The following is a 23768-nucleotide window of genomic DNA, read 5'->3' on the forward strand; positions in this document are numbered from 1 at the left end:
ATTCACCAGTCACAAGGCTTTCAACAGAACTATTGCATGCAGGTGAATGCAATTCAGATAGCAGGTCGCCTCCAGGTTATTTTTATGAATGGAAAGCTGCTGTTGCAGAATTATCTTTCTGGGTGGATAGTTAAATCACTCCATGATAAATTGTCTCAATCAATGGCCCAATTATTATTTTTGACATTCAAGGAAATCTACAGGACCGTTCTGTTTTTTATTCTTATTTACCAAGAATCATAGCCTAAAGCTATTTGTTGGAATTTTATCTTCTATACTTTTGTTGTCATATATATATATATTTGTTTAAAAAGAGTTTTTTACATGACTTCCCTGTTACCCTTCACTTACTAAGTGCCTCAGTGCTGGTTAATCAAGCTGTGTGGCCTATGCATTTCTGTGCATCTTCTTATCAACATAAATATGGATAAGTGGAACACCCAAACAAACTATTGCTAAGTCAGACAACCTATCCCAAATCCTGGTGACAGATGCATTTCCGTGGGTGACTGGGCAACTGCAAAGGTGCATGGTAGTGGTAGGAGTTGACCTAACCTCCTCAGACAGACTGGGCTAGAAATTCTTCTGTACAAAAACTCACTCTAAAATGGAGCCACCTTTGTGCAATGCTACAAAGGGGCAATATCCCAATGGATGTGTAATGCACCACACACATTAAGAACACAAATTTCTGATAAGATATCTTTATAAGTCACACGTACATCGAAACACACAATGAAATGTATCTTTTGCGTAGAGTGTTCTGGGGGCAGCCCACAAGTGTCTCCACGCTTCCGGCGCCAACATAGCATGCCCACAACTTTCTAACCCATACGTCTTTGGAATGTGGGAGGAAACTGGAGCACCCAGAGGAAACCCACACAGATACGGGGAGAACGTACAAACTCCTTACAGACAGCAGCCGGAATTGAACCCGGGTCGCTTGCGCTGTAATAGTCTTGCGCTAACCGCTACCACTACTGTGCCTGCCTCTGTATGCAGTCATGCATAAGTCTGCTGATTGCAGCAAAATCAAGCACAACTTCTGATCATGGCAAGAGCTTGTAAAGCAATGGTTTCCATTGGGATGTTCTGTGGGGTTCATTTGTGGAAGACGCGTGAATGAAGGCAATGTGTGTCACGTATCTCCAACTACCATAGGGTACAAAGGGCATTGTACTAGCGGAAGTGGTCATTTGGGGTGGAGATCATGGAGCTTCGTGTCCCCCAGTAATAAAGAACAAAGTGCTTGCCCAAAAGAAGATGACTTCAAAACCAATTGGGATGGATCAAGTCACCAACAATAGCTGAGTAGCAGCACCTTGTCGAAATAATGTTACAAAAAAGACCTGCTTTTTTATTTGAGCTCCATGCTATTTTCATAGCTTGCAGTTGCACTACAATATTGCAACAGTCACATCTTGATTGATGTCACTGCTGTATACACTGTGGCCTGCACATTATGTATATAGAGGAGGAAGAATGTAATTTGCCAAATGTGCACAGAGTTAATGTTTGCAGTTAGTAATTGGTTTTTGGTATCATTCAATCACATGGTGCAATAAAAAACAATATGACTCTCTAGTATTTCTCACCCAGTGAACCCTCGGAAGGCCTAAATGAGCAAATAAATTATTTTAATGTTCTTTTTGGGTCATGCTAGAATCACTCTGGCTACCAAAGCTACTCCTCTAGGATTAGTTCCTATACTTTGTCTAAAGTTTAGGAAGCCACAAATAGGGCAGGCACGGAAGTGTAGCAGTTAGCATAGTGCTTTGCAGCGCCAGCGACCTGGATTCAATTCCAGCCACTGTCTGTAAGGAGTTTGTACATTCTCCCCGAGTCTGCGTGGGTTTCCTCCGGGTGCTCTGGTTTCCTCCCACCTTCCAAAGACGTATGGGTTAGGAAATTATGGGCATGCTTTGTTGGTGCCGGAAGCATGGTGACACTTGCAGGCTGCTCCCAGAACACTCTAAGCAAAAGATGTATTTCACTGTGGGTTTTGATGTACATGTGACTAATAAAGATATCTTAATCTTAATTCAAACCAGGAGTCAAGCACCTGAGAAACTTGCCTCAAAGCATCTCCTTTGATGTGCAATGGTGAGTAAATGGAATCTAAATCTGAAGTTTCATAACTGTCATTTAAATGTTCTTTGTTGGGTTACAGGAGATCTGTTGAACTGTCTGCAGAAAACCATAGCTAAGATCAGTAAATTAGACAGCACTGTTTGGCAAAGTTTTATCTTCCACTCTTTTGGAGATTGTCATATTCCTTTAATTAATGGTATTCCTTATTCATGTTCATTGTTTACCCTTTGCTTAGTATATGCCTCGTTGATGGTTAATCAAACTAGATAGCCTCAGTATTTCATGCACCCTCTTGTCGATCCAGGCAGATTTCTGGGTCTCCCCTGAGTGAACAGGACTTGCACACTTTTCAACTTTGGGAAGTTTGTAGACTTCTTATCCAAGGGGATTAATACGAAAAATTACTGCAGTAATTCCTTTTGTTAGAAAGATGGTGCTCTATTCACATGCAATATTCTCTAATACAATCCCTTGATACGATTATGTTGATTAATACAGGCAGTATCACTTTCTGCTGCACAATATGAGTGATGCAGAGAATACTTTTGAAAAGTAACAGGTTTCAAGTCAAAGAGAAGTACAGCGTGGAAACAGGTCATTTGACCAACCGAGTCCACACTGACCATCAACCACCCATCTACACTAATCCTACGTTAATCTCATTCTCCCTATTTTCTAACAACTCTTCCTTCCCAGATTCTACCAGTCACCTACACACCAGGGGCAATTTACAGTGACCAATCAACCCACCGACCTGCACACCTTTGGGATGTGGGAGGAAACTGGATCACCCAGAGGAACCCACATGGTCACAGGGAGAACCTGCAAACTCACTGACAGCACCCGAGGTCAGGATTGAACCCGGGTCTTCAGTGCTGTAAGCTAATGTCTCTACTGGCTATGCAACTGTGCCATCCACTTGTCCCAACCAGTTTAGTGGAGTAAGGCTCATTAGCCTAGAAATGAGCTCAGTTTGCATCTGATATTTATATGCAAATCATTATGAACTGATAGCATGAATTATATCATTAATCATTTCTGGTCAAGTTGTGCCAATTGCAAAATTGGACTGGGCAGCTCCATGCAATATTCAAGTCACTGTGTCTAACATTTTTCCCATGTCAGGCACACTCCTAGTAATTATTTATGCAACATCCATATCACCTTTTGCAACATAAAATGAGTTCAAAGGTACAACCCGTAAAGCTATGTGAATCAGCCTCAGTGCAACAAAGAGCATACCACACTTCTTTAGATGCTGCTGAAGCCTTTTTCTTTCAATGAGCAATCTGCTGCCACAAGGAGACCAAACTGGCATCTTCAGAACTCACTGCACACTGCTTAGAGACTAGCTCCAGCTCCAGTGGGCCAAGGTCAATCCTGCCCTCCAATGCTATCAGTGTGTTAAACAGTGTTCTCCCTGTGAACGCATGGGTTTCCTCTGATTGCTTTGGTTTCCACCCATATCCCAAGGACATGCAAGTTGGTAGATTAATTGGCCACTGTGAATTGCTCCACTATATTGATAAGTAGTAAAATATGAGAGGAATTGGTAGGAATATAGGAAAACTAAACAAAAGGATTGATGTAAATAGTTACTTGATGAACTTAGTGGGCTATAGGGCCTTTTATCATGGCTGCCGGCTCTTTGACAGCTTCTGTCCCATGGTGATAAGACTATTGAAGTGTTCCCTTATACGATGAGATGGACTCTTGACCTCACAATCTACCTTGTCTGACCTTGCACCTTACTGTCTAGTTACAATGCACTTCCCTGTAGCTGTGACACTTTACTCTGTATTGTTATTGTTTTTACCCTGTACTACCTCAATGCACTCTGTACTTCCTCTATGCACTGTGTAATGAATTGATCTGTATGAACAGTATGCAAGACAAGTTTTTCACTGTACCTCACAAGTGACAATAATAAACCAATACCAATACCAAGATGAACAGAGTGTACTCTGACCAACAGGGAGTATTTTCACCAACACTTGGTGCTAAATAACTCATACAGTTGGTGATTCAGTGGTGACAGAACATCTTCTGTGGAGCTCAAGGCCACCTTGACTCTGAACTTCTTCATCACAGGAACTTCCCAAAACAAGAGCCACAGAAGAACTAGAATCGTTATGAAATGCCATTGAGATTTTGTTGCCTGCATCAGTTCAATGGTACATTGCAATATATTCCAACCAGGTGTGCAGCCTTCATCTTTGTATGACACGTGCTGCACAATTTTGCAAACAGAACATTAGCCAGTCAGGAGAAAGAGCATCATGAAAACCTAAAGGCCACAAGGCAGAGCCTGTAGAGGAGCAGAAGCAAGAGGAATAGGGCACTTTGGGGATATCCCTGCTTAGCACCCACAGCCTCACAGCTGTGCGGAAAAAAAGTAGGCTTTGGCAGTGCAGGATAGAGACATGCTGCTATTAGTGACCCGAGGAAATCATGGTCCCCAAGCAATTCCAATAACCTTAACACATTCTAATACTTACCGCTAATATAATACATTAATAGGCAGGTGAGGGCAGATGATATTTAATAATGCCTGACATGCTGCTTTGCAATGAGCCCATCATAATAAATCAATAATAAATCCATAAAGCACTTACTGAAGTGGTTTCCTACAACTGTGTCAGTGACCTGCTGCTCACCCTGACACTTCTTGTGAGGGCTTAACATTTATTTGACCACGTTGGGTTTCTCACACTTGGAAGAGACAACCGTGAGTTCTTCCCGCCAGGCTCATCCTATGTTGCTTCCAGCAGCTCTCCTGACACAGAGACATAGACATCTCCTCTAACCACCTTACCACAACTTGCATACTTTCATCTTTCCTGCCATGCATTTTGTTAACCATGACTTGCTTATTCTTTCTGATGAATGTGGGAGCTGCTTCTCTCTCCCCTACAACCTTTGGCTCCTGCATAGTTGTTCCGGCGTGTGTTGCCACTGTACAGCTGTTATGTCTTCTCAGACTGGTGCACATCAAAGTTTAAGTCATGCTAAAGGAAACATCTTCCCATCAGGAACTGGACAGGTTCCATTCTAGCAAATGGCTCTGGATGGTTTATCCACAAGACAACATCTCAAAGGCCCTTTGACCAATTCCATGATTATTTTTCATGGGATAAGTTAGCAAAACAAACAAGACTGCAATATAATTTCTAAGCTGTTGTATCAATAAGAAAGGTGACAGTTGAAATCACTTGTTCAGTTTGAAACTGGATTATTTTCTTGAGCAAGAAAAATGATAATTATCACCATATAAAGGGTGACAAAGTCTATAATGCTGACATTACGAGAGGGCTCATCCATCCCTAGTGGAAATAAAAAAAAGCAGATATTTTTCAATAAAAAAGTGAACATGCTGGAAATGCTCAGCAGGTCAGATAACATCTGTGAAAGAGAAACATATATGGCATCCTTATTCGGAATCAAAGAGCTGGAAGGGTCCCAGTCCTGAAACATTAACCATTTCTCTTTCTACAGATGCTGCCTGACCTGCTGAGTATTACCGGCACTTTCTATTTTTATTTCAGATTCCCAGCATCTGCAATTGTTTTTTGATTTTCAAGATACTTTTATAAACCCACCTCCACTTCCATTCACTATATTGTAGCTTTTTAATGACTAAAATTAATCATGGACAAACAAAGGTGAAGATCCTTCAACTTTGTGGATTATTTATGATTTTATAACTGAATTCTTCCTTAAAATTAGAGCATTTTTGAACAACAAACTTTATTTCATGCGTGATGCTTTTAAATGCAGACATTGTACATAAAAGCAGGAAATTATTGTTCATCTTTTTACTGGTCTGCATTTTAGTCCGACAGTCAATTTTGGTGGAGAGGAAGATCTCAGTTATTAAGTTCAGAGGTAGAACATCCATATTGGATGTCTAAAGACAGATGCAGTTAGACCTTAAACAAGGCCCAGGTGAATTCAGTACAAATGCTAAGATTGCAACAACGTTTTGAATTAGAGGCCAGAGGGAAGCAACAAGCTATTTGGAAAATGCAGACTGAGTAAATTGTTCCTGTTTTGTAAGTGACAGACAATTATTTTTGAAGCTAGGTGTCAGGTATAAAGAAATACAAATGAGTGATGTTGAGAGGGTGCATGTGACTGACGCTGCATTTTAAGATGAGTTGGGTTCGGTGAAGTTGGGAGCATTGATTTAGTGTCCATCAGAAAACATGCTGTACCAGCAGTGGTATAATTGCTGGAGGGATAGGGACACAGAATTCCCATGGATAACAAAAACACAGATACAACTTAGACCCTCTCTTTTGTAAAAGCAGGAATGATTTCTTCCTGTTCCTGTGTGGAAGCTTTAAATATTCTTTTGGTGGTATTAGGATGGAAGTACTTGGCTAAGATTCTCTCCCATATTCTCAACAACCTTCATCTTAATGAATTGTGTAGATCAGAGGCTTCCCAAATCCCACAGACCCAACTCATACTGGTGACTAATTGCTGCTGTACTCTTACCTTTTGAGTCATGCTGTTGCTTCATCTGGAGCCTGTGAGACTGGGAAGATTTCCAGACATTTCACCTGTCACTCAGATCTCAGCTCTGCTTCCACTCCACATAATTAATCTCCATCCTTCTTAGGCTGGGAATATGGTCCTGTTTCAAATTTAAATTTTTTAAGATTTTATTTACACAGCATGGTAACAAGCCCTTCTGGTGCAACGAGTCCTTGCCGCCCATTTTAAACCCAATTAACCTACCTGTACATCTTTGCAATGTGGGAAGAAACCGGAGCACCCAGAGGAAACCCACGCAGACACGGGAGAACGTACAAACTACTTACAGACAGCAACGGGAATCGAACCCCGATCGTTGGCGCTGTAATAGCATTGAGCTAACCGCTACGCTACCGTGCCGACCTGGGAAGCCTGGGGAAAAGTCCTACTTAACTTGGGGACCACAGTGAGGGCTGTGGACGATTGCACAATTTATACAGCACTCTCAATAATTTGAGTATCTGGATCTGGGGATGGCTAGTTAGTGGATAATGAGGACTGTATGTAATAAAAAATACTGCACTTCAGGAAAGCTTGCTGATGACACAGACAGGTGTGCATGAGCTGAAGCTATTGGTGAAATAAGTATGCTTCAAACTTCTCTGGGTATATTGGCATTTTGTGGAAAATTTCTTTTATGATAGGAAGTTTCATGCATCTGGAATGAAAACAGGTTTTCTGGAAATGCACAGCAGATCAGACAGCATCTCTTTTAATATTGTTGGGTGATCACTTTTCTTTAAAACATTCAAGCAGCACATCTGGGTCCCCAGGAAAAAAAGCACCTGTAAAAGCATATTATAAATGTACTGTTAATTATTCCATACTACAGTTGGGGCTCATTTTATCCAGTATATTCATCCTTCTTTTGATAGTTCTTGGAGTGAACTATTGTGGTTGGAGCAAAACACTGAAAACTGAAATACAACATAAAGAGCAAGAAATACTCAGCAGATCAGGCAGCATCTTTAGAGAGAGAGAGAAACAGAGTTAATGCTTCAGGTCAATGGTACTTCATCGGAAATGGGATAAGTTAAAGGTTAAGGAAAGTTTTAAAGAGCAACAAAATGGAGGGGGTAAGGAGAGAGTAAAAGGGAAGCTTTGTGATGAGTGGAGACAAAGTGAGAGCAAGTGTCAAATGGAGTGGTGGAGCCAGGATGAAAGTGTCGGCTTTCAGAGAATATCAAATGGTGTGGCCAAATGAGGTGTAAATAAGAGAAGACGAAAAAATATGAAATTACCAAAAAAACATTAAAGAAAAACATTGTACAAAAAGCTATGAATTCTGGAAATGTGTGAGATGAAGGCTGAAATTGTAGATTATTTGAAATTGTTGAGCTGAATGTGAAGTGGAGAAAGCTGTATTGTGTTAGAAGACGTGATGCTTTTCCTTGAGCTTACATTATGCTTTATTGGAATAGTGCAAGAGGCTGAAGACAGAGATGTCTGAATGTGAGTGGGATGGAAAATTAAGGTGACAAGTAACTGGAAGCTCAAGGCAATGCTTGCAGACTGAATGCAAAGCTGTCAGCATGTCTGTGTTTGATTTCCCCATTGTAAAGAGCAGCTAAAGCAGGATCCAAAATTGCAAGTAGATCACTGACTCACCAGATATTTCAGTCCCTGGACAGTAAAAAAGGAGGAGGCAAATGTCTTCTGCTGTTGAGTGGGCAAGTGCTTGGAAAGGAAAGTGGCTTTCAGTGGAGACAGAAGTAAATGCAAAAATTCCAGAGGAAGTAATTTTCTTGGAATGATGAAAGGTCGGCTGAGGGTAAGAAATGTCCAGTGGTCGGATCACGTTGGGAGTGTTGGAATGAATGTAGGATTATCAGTTGATTGTAAAGGTTAGGGGGTAAAAGGGAGGAAAAGTGGAATCCTATTCTTGTTCTGAGAGAAAGGAAAAAGAGTAAAATCAGAAGTATAGGAAAGGGAACAAACATGATTGACAGCTGGTGGAAGGGAAATCATGGTTGAGGGAAAGGAGGAAATGTTGGAAGCAGTAGAACGTAAATTGACATCATCAGAACATATGCGATGGAGGTGGAAAAAATGAAATGGGGTCCTATCAGGAAAAAAAGGATGAGAGGACGTGTAGTCAAGGTATCTGTGAGACCCTGGGCTTGATGGGGATACTGGCTGTTGGACTAATCTTTGAAATGGAGACAGAGAAGTGAAGCATGGAAATGGAAGATTCAGAAATGGACCAAATGAATGTGAGAGCAGGAGGTATAGGAGCAAGAATAGGATTCCACTCTTCCTCTCTTCCTTGTTCCTATAAAGGATAACTGGCTGGATTGATAATACATTACATTTAATGGTAATGAGTCTGAAAATGGATGCATCCCAAGGACTTGATGATCTATAACCCAGAGTTTTGGAAGAGATGTCAATGGAGATATTGGATGGTCTGGTAACCATCTTCCAAAATTCTAGATTCTGAAATAAAAATGGAAAAAGCTGGAAACTCTCAGCAGGTCAGAAGAAAGCCAGAAAATAGGAGCAGGAGAAGGTCACCAGGTCCCCACTATCCTGCCCTGCCATTCAAAATGATGATGACTGATCTATGCTGGCCTCAACTCCTCTGCTATGCCAATTTTTCCTGGATCTCAGTTACTGGTATTTCATCTATCTCCTCATTAAGTATTTCTGGAGATCTGGACTCCACCACCCTTGGGGGCACAGAATTCCAGAGATTCACAACCCTCTGAAATTTCTATGCACCTGTTTTAAATGACCAGCCCCTTATCTTGCAGCCATGTCTCCTTGTTCGTGATCCTCCCACTATTGAAAACATCTCAACATCTGCCCTGTTAAGGCCCCTCATATGTTTGGATAACGTCATCCTCATTCTTCTAAACTCCAAGGAACACAGGCTTAGATTGCCTATCCTTTCTTATTAGGCAAAAACCTTCCACCCCAGGAATTAGCCTGGTGAATTTCCTTTGGATTGCCTTCAATGCCACTGTATCCTTCGTTAGGTAAGGGGACCAAAACTGTGTGCAGTATTCCAGTTGTGGCCTCACCAACACACTGTATGACTGAAACAAAACATTTTTTTTAAACTACAATAAAGGCCAAAAGGCTGTTTACCTTCTTAACTACTCATTTGACCGACCTGCTAACTTTTTGTGATCCATACACAAGAACACCTAAGTGCCTCTGAACTTCACTTATTTGCAGTCTCTCTCCACTGAGATAATAATCGGCTTTTTGATTCATCTTACCGAAGTGCATGACCTCACACTTCCACACATTGAAGTCCATTTGCCCAAACACTCACTCTGTCTATATCCCATTGCAGAATCATAAAGGCCTCTTCACTGCATGCCCTTCCACTTATTTTTGTATCATCGGCAAACTTGGAAACCTTACATTGTGTTCCCTGCTCCAGATCACTAATGTAAACAGTAAACAACTGAGGGCCAAGAACAGATCCCTGAGGTATGCAGGCAGCATTTGTGGAAAGAGAAACACAGTTAATGTTTCAGATCAAAGACCCTTTTCAGATTCTGTCTTTCAATTCTGAGATGATTTCCGCAGAATGGAGGATAACAAGTCTGGCCCCACAATTTAAAGAGAAGGTAAAGGGAAACCTTTTAGCCTGACATTGGTAGTTGAGAAAATGCTAGGATCTATATTTAAGAATATGATATCAGAATGCTTAGAAAATAACATGATAAAGAAGAGGAAAATTATGTTTGACTCCCATATTGGAGTTCTTTCATAATGTACCAAGTAGAATAGATGAAGGGAACCCATAAACATGGTGTCTTTAGGTTTTCAGAAGGCTTTCAATAAGGATGCATACAGGAGCTGATGAACATAGCATACATAGGACTGCAGTAATATATTTGTGTCAACTGAGATCTAGTGGATACGTGGAAAACAAAGAGTAGAACTAAATGGGTCCTTAACAGGAGCCTGTGCTTGGACCCAAGTATTCACAATCTATATCGATCATTTGGCTGAGTAGATCATAAATAACATTTCCAAATTTACCAATGATGTGAAGTGGTGAGAATGTAGGTAGTAATGAGGATACAAAGAGACTTCAAGAGTATACGGACAATCTGAGTGAGCAGGTAATAATGTGATAGTTGGAGTAGAATGTAGGAAAATGTGAGGCTATCTACTTGGGTAGAGAAAAAAATGATGCTAAGTTTTTTTTTGTATGTGGAGAGATTGGGAAATATTGATGTTCAAAGGGATGGGAGTTTCTTTGTACATACGTCACTCAGAGTTAACACGCATGTCCAGCAGGCAAGTAGAAAGTTAAATGGTATGTTACCCATCATTGCAAGATGATTTGACAAAATTGGTAAAGATGTATAATTATGATTGTGTAGGACCCTGATGAGACCACATGGTCATGTGCAATTTTGGTCTCTTTACTCAGAAAAAGGGATATTTGTTACAGAAGGACTGCAGCAAATCTTGACAAGTTCTTGAGATGGCTGATCTTTCATATGAAGAGAGATTGAGTAAGTTAGCCCTCTATTTTCTAGAATTTAAAAGAGTGACAGGTGATCTCATTGAAGCAACCTATATTCCTAGAGGGCTCAACAGCATAGATATGGAGGGGATGATTCCCCTAACTGAGGAGTCTACAATGAGTGATCACAAATAAGGACCAAACCCTTCCAAAATTAAATGGCATGATCAAAGAATCATGAATCATTGGAATTCTGTACCCCAGACTATGAATCTCAGTCATTGGTTGCAATCAAAACAGAGACTGGATATTAGAGGAATAATGGAATAATGAGATAGTGCAGGAAAATGGTGTTAAAGTGGAATCCATAATCTTTTGAATGACAGCAGACTGAAGGGAGTGAATGATATAATCCTACTCCTATTTTTTGCATTCTATTTCTCTTATTTATTGGTAAAAACATCAACATTCAAACCAATGCACAGTTATAAAGTAATCCCCAGTGGTCCTGGCTATGAAAGGTAAACAGCTCGTGAGCAACTTCAGTGACATGAATTCCATTTTCACTCTCCCTTCAGGACAATGCAAACAACAAGAAAAGTGAATTGATAATGAGCATTTGGGGACACATGAATAATGCATTCCTTTGACTATCATCTTAATCATTGAAAGTTAAGGATGTGGAAACAATTAAACAACATAGAAAGGAACAAGGTGAATTTGAACCAAGTTGGACATGGAGACAAAATATGATTGAAAATAAAGTAAAATAGAGTGTAAAGGTGACAGAAAATAAATATTAGAGGAAATTATTAAAGAGACACTCCAAACAATCTACCACATTCAGCGGATAGATTCTACAACTCCAACTGCATCAGAATGTTTATAATTTATCGCCATTCTACACAGTTAGTTCACATCCAGCTATGTTAATTCTCTACATCTTCCTTCTATTTCATTTAATACCATCAGGACAGTCTTTTACTCCTTCATCTCATGCATACTTATCCAGTTTCATAAATGATTCTATGCCATTAGTTTAAACTGCTCTAAATATTAAGAAGTACCATGTTCTATTCAGTTTATGGGTAAAGAAGTTCCTTCAATTTCTTTATTGAATCAATTAGCAACTATCTTATATTTATGATTTCCCCCCCCCCCCCCCCCCCCATTTTTAGTTTCTCCCACAGACAGAAACCTTTTCTTTGGGCCCAACCAATCAAACCTCTTAACAATTTTAAAGACTTCTACGTTGTCATTTTTTACAAGAAAAGTAGCCCAGACTGTTCCATCTTTCTTGATTTAAAAAAAAATGCCTCTCAGTTTTGGCTTAATCCTTGCAAATCTTATTTTGCAATTTCTTCATTCCTCTATGTAAACATTTGTGTTACAGAGAACAGAACTATGCACAATATTGTCTGTAATCTAAAACTGGTCTTGTATATGTTTTAAATTTTATTCGATAAGAAATGAACCCTCTTTTTTTATATTTTATGACTTCATTATTTTATGACTAATTTTAATTATTTCTTTCCTTTCTGAGTCTTGAAGGTTGAGTGAGATTTCAGGAACACAAATCACGCCATTAACAGAGTCTAAACAACATGAAATACCAGCTTTAAATGTCCACAGCAAAGCTCATTCATATTTAACACACAAATATAGCAGTTTCCTGAAGCTCACAAGGAGGTTAATGGTGATCTTCTGTTTTCATCGAGCTAATAATGGAGTGGCCCAAATCATCCAGCAATCTGTGGTGATTCACAACTCAGAGCCTATCTCCTCCTCACCACAAACTGCTTTTATTTTATTGCATTTATATTGGTGAAAGTGTTAAACTCGGCTTTTATTATCCCTGTAAGCGCTGGACCAACACAAACTGAAACTTCTCTTAAAATGCTATTTGGCTTTCAGCCCAAAAAGAAATGCGAGGATCAGAACAGAAGAATTAGTGTTACACCCAATGCACAGAATATATTGGTTTTGTGCTGCCTGTTAATTAAGGTGATGGTAGTGTGTGGCTAGGTCCAGCTGTGCTTTTGAGAGATTGCACATGTCAGCAGGGCACCCAGCATTTTAACAGAAAAATATCAAAATATTTGTTTGCATTATTTAAAATCAACTTGCATCATCTAAACAATAAATTGCATTGTAACTATAGAATGTGGTGGATTCAGGTGAGATCATACTTATTAAAGTGTACTTGTCTCATACACCATTAATCCCTGTGAGGTTCATGCTAAACAATTACTGACTGAACACACTAACATGGATGCATAGTTCTACTGAGAGACCGTTCCCTTCCATGATCTTTTGTTTTATTCATGAACACAATCTTGCTATCACTGGCAAGACCAGAATTAGTCCATCCTTAAATGTCCTTGAGAATGTGGTGTCAACCACCTTCATCATCCACTGCAATCTTCCTGGTGAAGGCATTCTGAAAGTGTTGTTGGGGAGTGGATTCCAGGATTTACTTCCAAGTTATGTCTCTTCTTTTCCCTTTTTCTTTTACCTTGCCTTGCATGTGAACCTTTAAAACTTTAAAGTACACCAGGAAAAAACATTCAGTTTTTCAGAATTAAGACAGAACTTTGGCTGGAATGCTGAACACTAAATAGCAGTCATGGTGTCAAATAAATATTGAATGCAGACTAATGTTATTATCTACTTACTCTGAAAACTTCCATTGAGCATTAGCTACGTTCTTGTCAATACTTCAACGAGTATCTCATGATATCTGCTCCATAAAGTGCTCTCACAGCCTGGTAGTCTGTATACAGATATGTTTTTGTTTTGATGTTAAAATGTTGTTGTGGATACCTTAGCATTGCTTGTAAAAGTTGAATAAAGAGCAAGAACTTCAATCAGTTCACAGAACAGCGCTCTTGTGTTTCCTTATTTAACACCACATCATAACAAACATTTTCAGTTTCAACAGCCATTCATTGTTGAAGTGTTGCAAATTGTTCGTTCTCAAAATGTAGCACAGTAGGTGTGATCTTCGTAGCCATGGACATACCACAATAAAAACACTCTTCCAGCTATTGGAGAGTATTGCCACTGAATAAATTGAAGCAGCAATGATAGGAAGCAAATGGGAAAGTGTTCCTTGGGGACCAGTGGGACATGAATAGGCTACTGAAGAATACAACCTGCAGAAAGTGAGTGATTTGTACTGTTACGGACTCAGTGAATGTCCCTTTAAGTTAGAGAGAGAGAGTGTGTGTGTGTGTGTGTGGGGGGGGGGGGGCATGCTTACGTCAATAGAAGATGAAGGACATAATGACGTTGTTGAAGAAGTCAGAAGAAGAAGAGAGAGAGAGAGAGAAGGAAGAGAGACACCAGCCTGCTAGTTTTCTCTATCGATGGATGGGAAACAATAACTGTGTCTGCCACAGAAATCCATGTATGGAAATTGGAAGTAATCCGGTGGAGTTCACTTTGTTGCTGACCTGTAGAAGGAAACAGGTATCTGTGTGTGTGGACGACCACGATTTGGATGCTTTTCGGGGTGAGGAAGTCGCTACCAAGTAAACACTGAAGTGTCGTTTGGGTTCCATCGTGGAACATTTGGATTTCGTATTTACTCTCTCTATGTTTCTCTACGTCTACGTCTTATCTTCAGACAACGGTGGTTGTTGAAGAAGCCCTTGCTCATGTTTCACCTTATGGCTTGCGGAACTGAACTTTAAGAACCATTCCTGAACTTGGAGTTTGGGACTTTGCCACACACACACGAAGAGTTTAGCTTTAGGGGTTAACGTTCAAGGTTTAACATTTTTGAATTCTAACCTACTAACATTTTTACTTTTATTTTACGTATTATCATAAGTAGTGATTAATAAAATAGTTTTTAACACTGAATCATGCTCAGTGTGTTTCTTTTGTTGCTGGTTCGTGACAGTACACAGAGGCAATGAAGGCCAACCAGGTAGACAACCTGGAGCTCCTGACAGGAGTTGTTAGGGAGATCTCTACATGAGAAGGCTCTCTAACTGGCTACAATTCAGGGAAGCTTGCAGTGCAAGAGATCCATGTTTTGTCTGATCCTGTCAACCAAAAGAAAATTAGATGAAGACTTTTCTCCTTGAATATGGAAATTGGTGACCTCCTAAGTGCAGCTGTGACAATCAAACTATTAGGTGTGGGAGGGAATGGAATGGCCCCTGAGACAAACAAGCTAAGAGTAAGTCAGATCTGCATTCATGTAGTCGAGGAACATGTATGAGGCTGTATTTGAGGGCATAAGGTGTTGGAAATCTCAGTGTGGACAAAGAATGCAAAGTAAATAGAGTCATTTCAGGAGAATTGGGATTTATAAAAAACTATTTGTCTGATGCTATGTGCCTGTGATGCTGCTGCAAATAAGTTTTTCATTGTACTTGTGCATATAACACTAAACTCAACTTTGACTTTGTTCTATGATTAAATAAAAAGTCACTTTTCAGAACTGTGTGGTTGAAAATCTCACTCCAGGTGAATTTTGAGGCTTGCACAATGATTGTTGTTATTTTGGAGAGTTTTGTGATATTAAGCAAAGTGCAAGGATAAACAAAATTTCTGCTGAAAATTGAGGGGAATTTCCTGAGGGGTGCTTAGCCACAAATGTAACCAAAATTGCTCTGCTCTGGATTTATCAATTTTCAAAAGCATGTTACATTTTTTGGGGTGGGCTGTATGAACAAATTTCTCGTTCAACATCAGATGGAGTTTAGAGAGATGATCCCACGGAGATACAACTTCCCATAAAGTGACGAGAAGCTTTTTTCTCTTTTCAACCATGGGCCCATGATATCAGGGTAATGGGCTGGCCATTTGGGATTGACTTGAAGAGAAATTTATTTTTGCCATGGGCTTTAAGTTTTTAAAATTCTCTACCTCTGTAGCCTATGGATACCCAACTATTGAGTATATTCAGAGGTGAGATCAATAGATTTTGGATATGATATGTATTAAAAATGTTGGGATTGGGCAAGAAAAGAGCTGAGGATCTACCATGATCTATTGAAAGGTATAACACAAGAAAGGGTCATTATGACCTACTCCTTCTTCTATTTCTTAAATATTTTGGACTAAAAACACATTTGTAGTCCCTAAAAAGTGCCTGCTACAGATGTAAATATTGCACTTGCCTATTTTAAATATGAACATTGAACATCTTCCTGTGTGAAATTCAGGGAAACTTTTAATAATTTTCTGTGGTGAATTACTGACCATAATATCTTACTACAATCCAAGCAATCTTGTAGACCCCAGCTATCTGTGATAATGGTTATAAATTGACTGGTGACAGGAAAGGCACATTTGTTAACTGCTGTGAGGTTGACCAATGTTTTGGCACCAGTTTTACTTGAACTGAGTCTTTTCTTCCTGCACCCTGTCAATGCAGAGGAAACCTGTACAAAGGTATACAAGGCCTGGTCTGGGGTCAAGTGACAGAGACTGAGAGATGAACTGCTTTGAACTCCTGTTTCTAGGAAGGTAATTCCAAGTGGCTCCTAATTTTGAATTACATGCCCTCCATTGCTAAGGCGAAGATCAGGCTTATTGATCTCATCTACAGAAATAAAATCTTTATATAATAATTGTAAATCAGGCCTTGCATTACTCAGATTGCCACTGCAGACTCATTGAACTAAGTATTAGTAAATCTGAGAAACAAGACCTTTAAGATTGCTTTTCCTGTACCTGAACATTGAATCTAATTAAATTTCTGTTGGTCTCCAGAAAATATAAAGGTGAAGACATTGAAATTACTCTGCACTATATTGGCCTTTCAACATTATTGGATTCATGCAAATTTCCTCCAGCCCCTGTTGTAACAGAGAATGTAACACATTTGTTTTAACAGATTTGACCCTTCTCTTAAACTGACCAGAGGAATTTACTTTTAAATGTACTCTGCTTTTTTTGGTTAATGTCCAATAATAGCACAATTCTAAATGCTTGTTCATTGTTTTTGGTACATCAGAGTTTTATTTTGAAATCTTGTTTTTCATTTGGGTTAATTTTTGTTTCTTGTCTTTTTAAACTTTTGTGCACTTATGCTTTTGGATAAATATAAATCTTCATCAATTAATTACATTACAGAGTGACTGAGGTAAGATGTCATACTAGAATAGGAAAATAGAATAGGAAAAAGGCAAAGCTAAGGTGCTGAGGATAAGTACATATGGACAAAAGCATATACGTGCTTGTGGATCACGTAATGAAAGTAAATGGGTAAAGCAACAAATCTAATAAAAGTAGACTTCCACAACTCCATCTTGGAACAAGACAGCCTAGGAAAAGTGGAGAGATATTTGGGTTGGCAGATTTTCATCTTCTTAATTTGAAAAGGACAGAATACTTCCATATGAAATAGGCTGGACTTCCAAGTAGCCATGAAAACAAGATAGTTGGTTAACTAATGCAGCATTTTCTTCTCTTAACATTAACTTGGGTTGAATTCCCTTTCAACTGAAGGGTGTAAGAGAGTCAAACAGCAACAGAAGTTGAACAGTTTTTTTTCCCCCATTCTCAGTGATCCATATGTCTAGAGACCTTCCTGCTGATGTTTATAGATTGGACATAATACATTGGAAATATAAGGTCTACGTAAAGGACCTGAGCTTGGAAACCAAATTACTTTTGTGCGCAGGTGAAGAAACCTGCATAATATACAAACAGACTACATTTTTGTTCTATTTCTAACAGACCAGATATCAATATCACCATGTTTTCTTGACAGCATGGAATAAATTACCTGTCACTCAGTTTATCAAGTGGTCTGTTTGTATAACATTTTAGAGACTGTTCAGTCAGGACTCATAGCCTTGAAACAGCTACCTATCCCCACCACTGACTAGCAATTGTAGCCCCCAATTTTACTATTCACACCCCTAAAATGACTACCACACTCCAGCCTCAAGGCAAAAATATCAGCATGGACATGGTGGGTCAAAGGGCCTATTTCTGTGCTGCACAATTCTATGACCATAACTATCCCCATCCCATCTGACAAACAGAACCTAACCAAACTCAATCACCTGCTGATAATTTTAACCTCATACTTGATTCCCCCGAACTCTGACTGATAATCTCAATCCTCTGACGTGACCATCCCCTCCCCAGATGACAGTTCCAACTCTCTTACATGACAATTCCTACCCCATTTAATGGTTGCAGCTGCCCCAGCACAACTTCTTCCAACCCCTCCAGTAACCACAGTCCCTGACTTACCTATGATTGATGATCACAGCTCACTGCTCATCACTAGCAATTCCTAGCAGACAATTGCCAGATACTCCCCACCTACCACTTCAATCCATGACACTCCCCCAACCAATGAACATTCCCACCCTGGTTCAATGTACTGTTGAATTTCTTAACAAGGGGTTGATGAACAAATAGTTCACTGGCCATCAGCAAGAGACTGTTTATTATGCTAATTTTAGGCAAATATTTCTTCATTATTATGCAGAAATAGCGAGGAAAGAAGACACCAGGTAATCAGCAGTCAAAACTGTTTCTGAACCATTGTTTTCTACCATTCTACAGAAATTAATGTTTTCATTTTAATGAATAAAGTGGGCTAGCCCCTGTGTTTTATGAAAGGATATAATAGTGAAAAACAGAGAAGATGCATCTACATGCAAGACCAAAGCTAAAAGGCAAAAGTATAAAATGGTCATTAATTAATCCAAAAATGGATTCAGGAGAATCTCTTATAATTACAGAATGGTAATTATGTGGGACATGCAACCACAAGGAGTCATTGAGACGATCAGCATCAGGGCATTTAAGGGAAATCTTCATAAACACATGAGGTAGAATGAAATTGAAAAGAATATATTGGCAGAGTTAGATGAAGTAAACTGGGAGGACACCCATTTCGAACATAAAAGCCAATATGGACCAAATGGTCCAAATGACATAGATTTGCTTCTTTGCTTTATGTAATTCCAGATTGATACATATCATTTTTTTGCCTGTTTCTAAGAAATCACAACATAAAAATAATTTTACATATACATATAAAATTTGGAAAACTATGCTTATAATGCATAAACTATGAGATAAGTAAAGGTTATGAAATAGAACAAATAAGTATACTAGCTTCTGCTAGTTCATCGGAGCACAAAGGTCCAGAACTGTGGAACAGTAGAATTAAATATTGCATAAGAATTATAAAAATAACACATGATAAGGAAAATGAACCGACATGATATAAATGAGCACAAGTATTTTGGAGCTCAACCACTTTTCCTCACCAAAAACTAACCCAGTTACAATTGAAGCCATCCGGTTCATTCATATTCATCAGAGGAAGAAATCTGCCATCCTTACTGGGCTGGCCTACAGGTGACTCCAGACCAATTCATGACTCTTGGCTCCCAAATGCCCTCTGAAACAGCCTCGGAAAACATTCAGTACAAGGCTATTTTGGGATGGGTCAAAGTACTAATACCCAGATTCTGAAAAAAAAGAAATTGCCAGATGGAATATGAGGCAAGTTATGGACAAATTGACTACTTGGAGTGTTTGAATATGGAAGAGCTTGCTTATAGTCAATTAACTCTCTATGTAAGTTTCTTTGTAATGGAATAGCTGTAAATAACTTGAAGTAAGCTGATGAAAGTATATGGGGTAAATCAATACAGCTTCAGTTTAAAGTGAAGAAATAAGTTCTGTGAATGTTTGTCAGTGGCCCAGGATCACTGTCTGTGACAACATTATTGGATTGCTTGCAACTTCTTGCTCGTTCTAATTAAAAGAAGCTTAGTCAAAGAAACTTTGTTTTGAGTTGCTTATTTCATGTGTCCAACTCCTAAAAGCCTGCTGGACTGTTAGTACTCAGTTCCATAGGTCTATAACGCTGATTGCTTTTTTTTGACATAAAATAATGCATCAAGCACTGGCCTGGAGTGAAAAGAACACTTGATTGATAACTGGGTTTAAATTTTTTGAGAAAGGGACAGGATTATTGATCAACTTACTGGCAGTTGATGGACAAAATTCTCCACTTCTAAGTCTTATTGGGCTATATGTGTAACTTGAAAACCAGTGTACAATAATAATCATGAAATTCAAAGTTTGGATTGGTTTTGTAAGAGAATTTGGTCTCGATGCAGTTAGCAGTCATCTGTTTAGATTCTATGCTTAGAATTGAAATAGTGTCTATAATATTCAGGGAGGTAAAGAATGCTCTTTTTTCTCTAAATAGCATCATCTACTTTATCAAGATGATCCACTTGTTAGTTAGAAGTCAGACTCTTAGTGTGGTTGGGGAGAATGTTTTGTCCATGTCTTTTGTCATATGTCATATGTCATATCACTTATTCCATTGTTAGCAAGTGATGATTCTCTGTTATAATTTCTGGCTCTCAATACTAACTCTCGTTACTTGACTATTGCTCTAATGGAGATAGGAGATACATACCAGATGCAAGGAGACATACGGTTATCCTATGGTGATAACTGACGACATTGAATAGAAATAAACATCTGTGTCAAAGTGCAAATAAAATGTGACTGCACCACACCAGACTTCAGCTTCAAATTCTCTCAATTTTAAATCTTGTCACTCAATTTACTCCCATGAATTAAATGGGATTGTGTAACTAGTTTCCAGTATACTTAATGCTGCTCCAATTACATGTTCCTCTTAAAGCTTATTGCATGGACATGTAAGATAAAATGATTCATTTTTCCTCAGTTGAAAATTATATTTATTCATTCACAGACATGAGCATTGTTACAGAGGCTAGTGGTTGTTCTCCATCCTAAGTTGCTCTCTGAAAGGCTGTCATATTTATCTAGGTCCACTCAAAATTACCATTATTTACAGAATCAATACATGGACAAAATAACTGGCACACTATTTACCTGTTGTTTATTCACATCAAGTTTGTTCAGTGAGCATTTCTCTTGGTTTCAAATGTTGCAAGTAATTATATTTTTAAAAAAATAAGAATATTACATTATTTTTATGAATAAGAACATTCCAGGAGATGTACTGAGACATAACCATTTCCACTACCCATATCTCAGTCATTTATTTGCTTTATAATCTCAGAAGATCCTCCCAAATTGATTCCACCTCAGAAAGTTTTTTATCAAATCCTATTCCTGATTAAAGCAGAAGCATGCCTAGAAATTGGAGTTCACCTTTTTTGTTGTGTTAATTGGATGCAGTTTTAGTGTTCAGTTAGTTGCCTGCACACAATTGGGAAATAAAGGAAAAAACATGTGGTTCATATAGTAAGCTTCAACATGTACAGTTTCCAAAGATAGCTGCTTGCAGAGATCTCAGTTGAAGCCATTGTCATTACAATCAATGGGAGGCCAGTCAGATCTTTAAAAATGATCTCTCCATGGTAGCCATGGAACAGCTGATGAAAATGTTGCCATGCAAGTGAAGAAAATTGTGTGGGTGGAAGACTATGTGTCATCAGTGTGTTTGGCCATGTCTCCACCCCTGTGATTGTGATACCAATCTGATTCCCATTCCAAGAGTGGCTCCACACCACTGTGAAAGAGATGTTGACAACTCTGACAGAGATTGCAGGTCTGATTTCTGCTGTGAATTCTATAAAAAAGGCAGTAATAAGTGGTGGATGATGTGTCAAAAATATGAAGCAATGAAAGCTAAGAATGAGAGATGCAGAGAGCATCTCTGTTATATCTAAGTTATATCAATTTGTAGATCTGATGGGGAGGGGTGTTCACCTTCTTTCACTGTAGGTGAAAAAGTCAGGTTGTAGGTCTCACCATTAAAATTCAATTTGCGAAAATTATCATGCTAATGGGTGTTACGCATGGGATGACCACCATTAGATGCACATCATATGCCAGAAAGCATCAGAAGAACTGCATGGATTGCAACCAGAATTTCCCTAGTGGGAAGGATTTTAACAGATTATGAATAATGCTTAGATTACTCTCATGGATAAATTCCAAATCCCCAAGCCTTCAGGATTCACCTTAAAAACTTCCCATACATCTTTATAACCTTTCAGAAGCTTGCCTAGGACCAAACAAAACCATGTGTATTATTTTTACTTTACATTGCTATTATTATCACTCATATATCTGACTGTGTCATCAGTTAGGATTTTAACAACAGCTCTTGCTTTAAAATTAATACAATTATTTGTGATTTTTAAAAGACATATAAACAAGTAAGAAGCAGTTGTGCTTACACAATGCAACCTTCCACCTAATCCTCTAAGTTGAGAGAATAATTAAATGAGCTAACCTTTGTAAACAAATTTAAAATTGTAGTATACCTTTTGTTATTTTTTTAACTACAATAGGATCCTGATTATTTTGACCTATATCCTTGGAAAATTCAAACCAATTATTTCCCTTTCAGAGCTGCCAGCTCATTACCTCCAAATAATCTCCAGGTTGAGTCTGTTTTTAAACAAAACCATCTTTCATATTCCAGTTTCTGGTTATCTAACTGTACAAATTGAACCAACCAGACAAAACTACCCCTGCCATATTTTGTGAGGGCAACGGGGCTGCAAATATTTGTCTACCTAATGATAATGACTACCTTTCAAGAGTGATTTGTGAGAAGTTTTTTTTATCAAAGATGTGTTAAGGCATAAAAGAAATAAAGCACTTTATTTTTTTCCCTTAGTTCTGTGGTTCACTGGAGCAGAGAAGCTGAAAGCAACTCCAGTCAAATGGGAATTTGATCAACACATTTACTCTCCCCTGACTGTGTCAACAGATCTGATGAATTTTAGGTTGACTGTTCCCCAGTTTTTATTAGTCTCAGTCGAGTGTTTATTAAGTTTAATGACATCATTCTGTGGGGGAAGATTTCTTCTGGTAAATAAATGTCAATTGCATTGTAACCATTGGAGGAGGATCTTCATTTGCTAACTTCAGTAAAGTTACAACAATATACCAAGAGAGCAGGTTTTTAAATTTATGAGCCAAAGCAATCAAAGAAAGTTATCCAATTACATTCACACTATCAAATGCATGAGCCAAGTAATTAATCATCAACAATACCAATAAATGAGCATGGAATGTGCCATTGAGATAATTTTCTCTAATAATAAAACAGACAGAAGTCCATTTATAATACTGTAATTCTTTTGCAAATTATATTGTTGGATTATCTCTTGAGGTTATTCACATTGTGAACATTCACAGTTCCCCCTGCATCATCCCACCTTTTTCATGCTAACCATCCCCTCCAACTCAACAACCTCCCTACAGCTCAGTTAGGTCTCTGCACTCTTCCACTTCTGACTTCCTATGCATGCCCACAATTCCTTGCTCTGCCATAGGTGGCTATGCCCTTTGTTTTCAATGACATAACCTCTGGAATTTATGTCTGAACTGTATCTGCCTGTCTGTCTATACTTTATGATTTTAAGAGCTTTGTGAAACTTACAGCTTTGACTAACCATTTGATCATCTGGCCTAATGTCTCTGAACATGGTTCTGTATCAAATTTTGTTTGATAACACTTCAGTGAAATGGTTTTGAATGTTCTGCTAATTTAAAGTTATTATAGGGATGTAAATTGCTGTTGTGGTTTGTTACATCTCCATGTACAGGAACCAGGCAGAAGCTGAGCATCATAAATTTGGATTAGAAGATATCTCACATGCAGTTAAACTGAAGACTTCCTAAAGGCAATGAATACCATAGGGAGGTTTTTATTCATTTAAGGGATGTGAGCATTGCAGATGTGACC

This window comes from Pristis pectinata, chromosome 11 (genome assembly GCF_009764475.1).
Source record: "Pristis pectinata isolate sPriPec2 chromosome 11, sPriPec2.1.pri, whole genome shotgun sequence".
NCBI classification, from domain to species: domain Eukaryota; kingdom Metazoa; phylum Chordata; class Chondrichthyes; order Rhinopristiformes; family Pristidae; genus Pristis; species Pristis pectinata.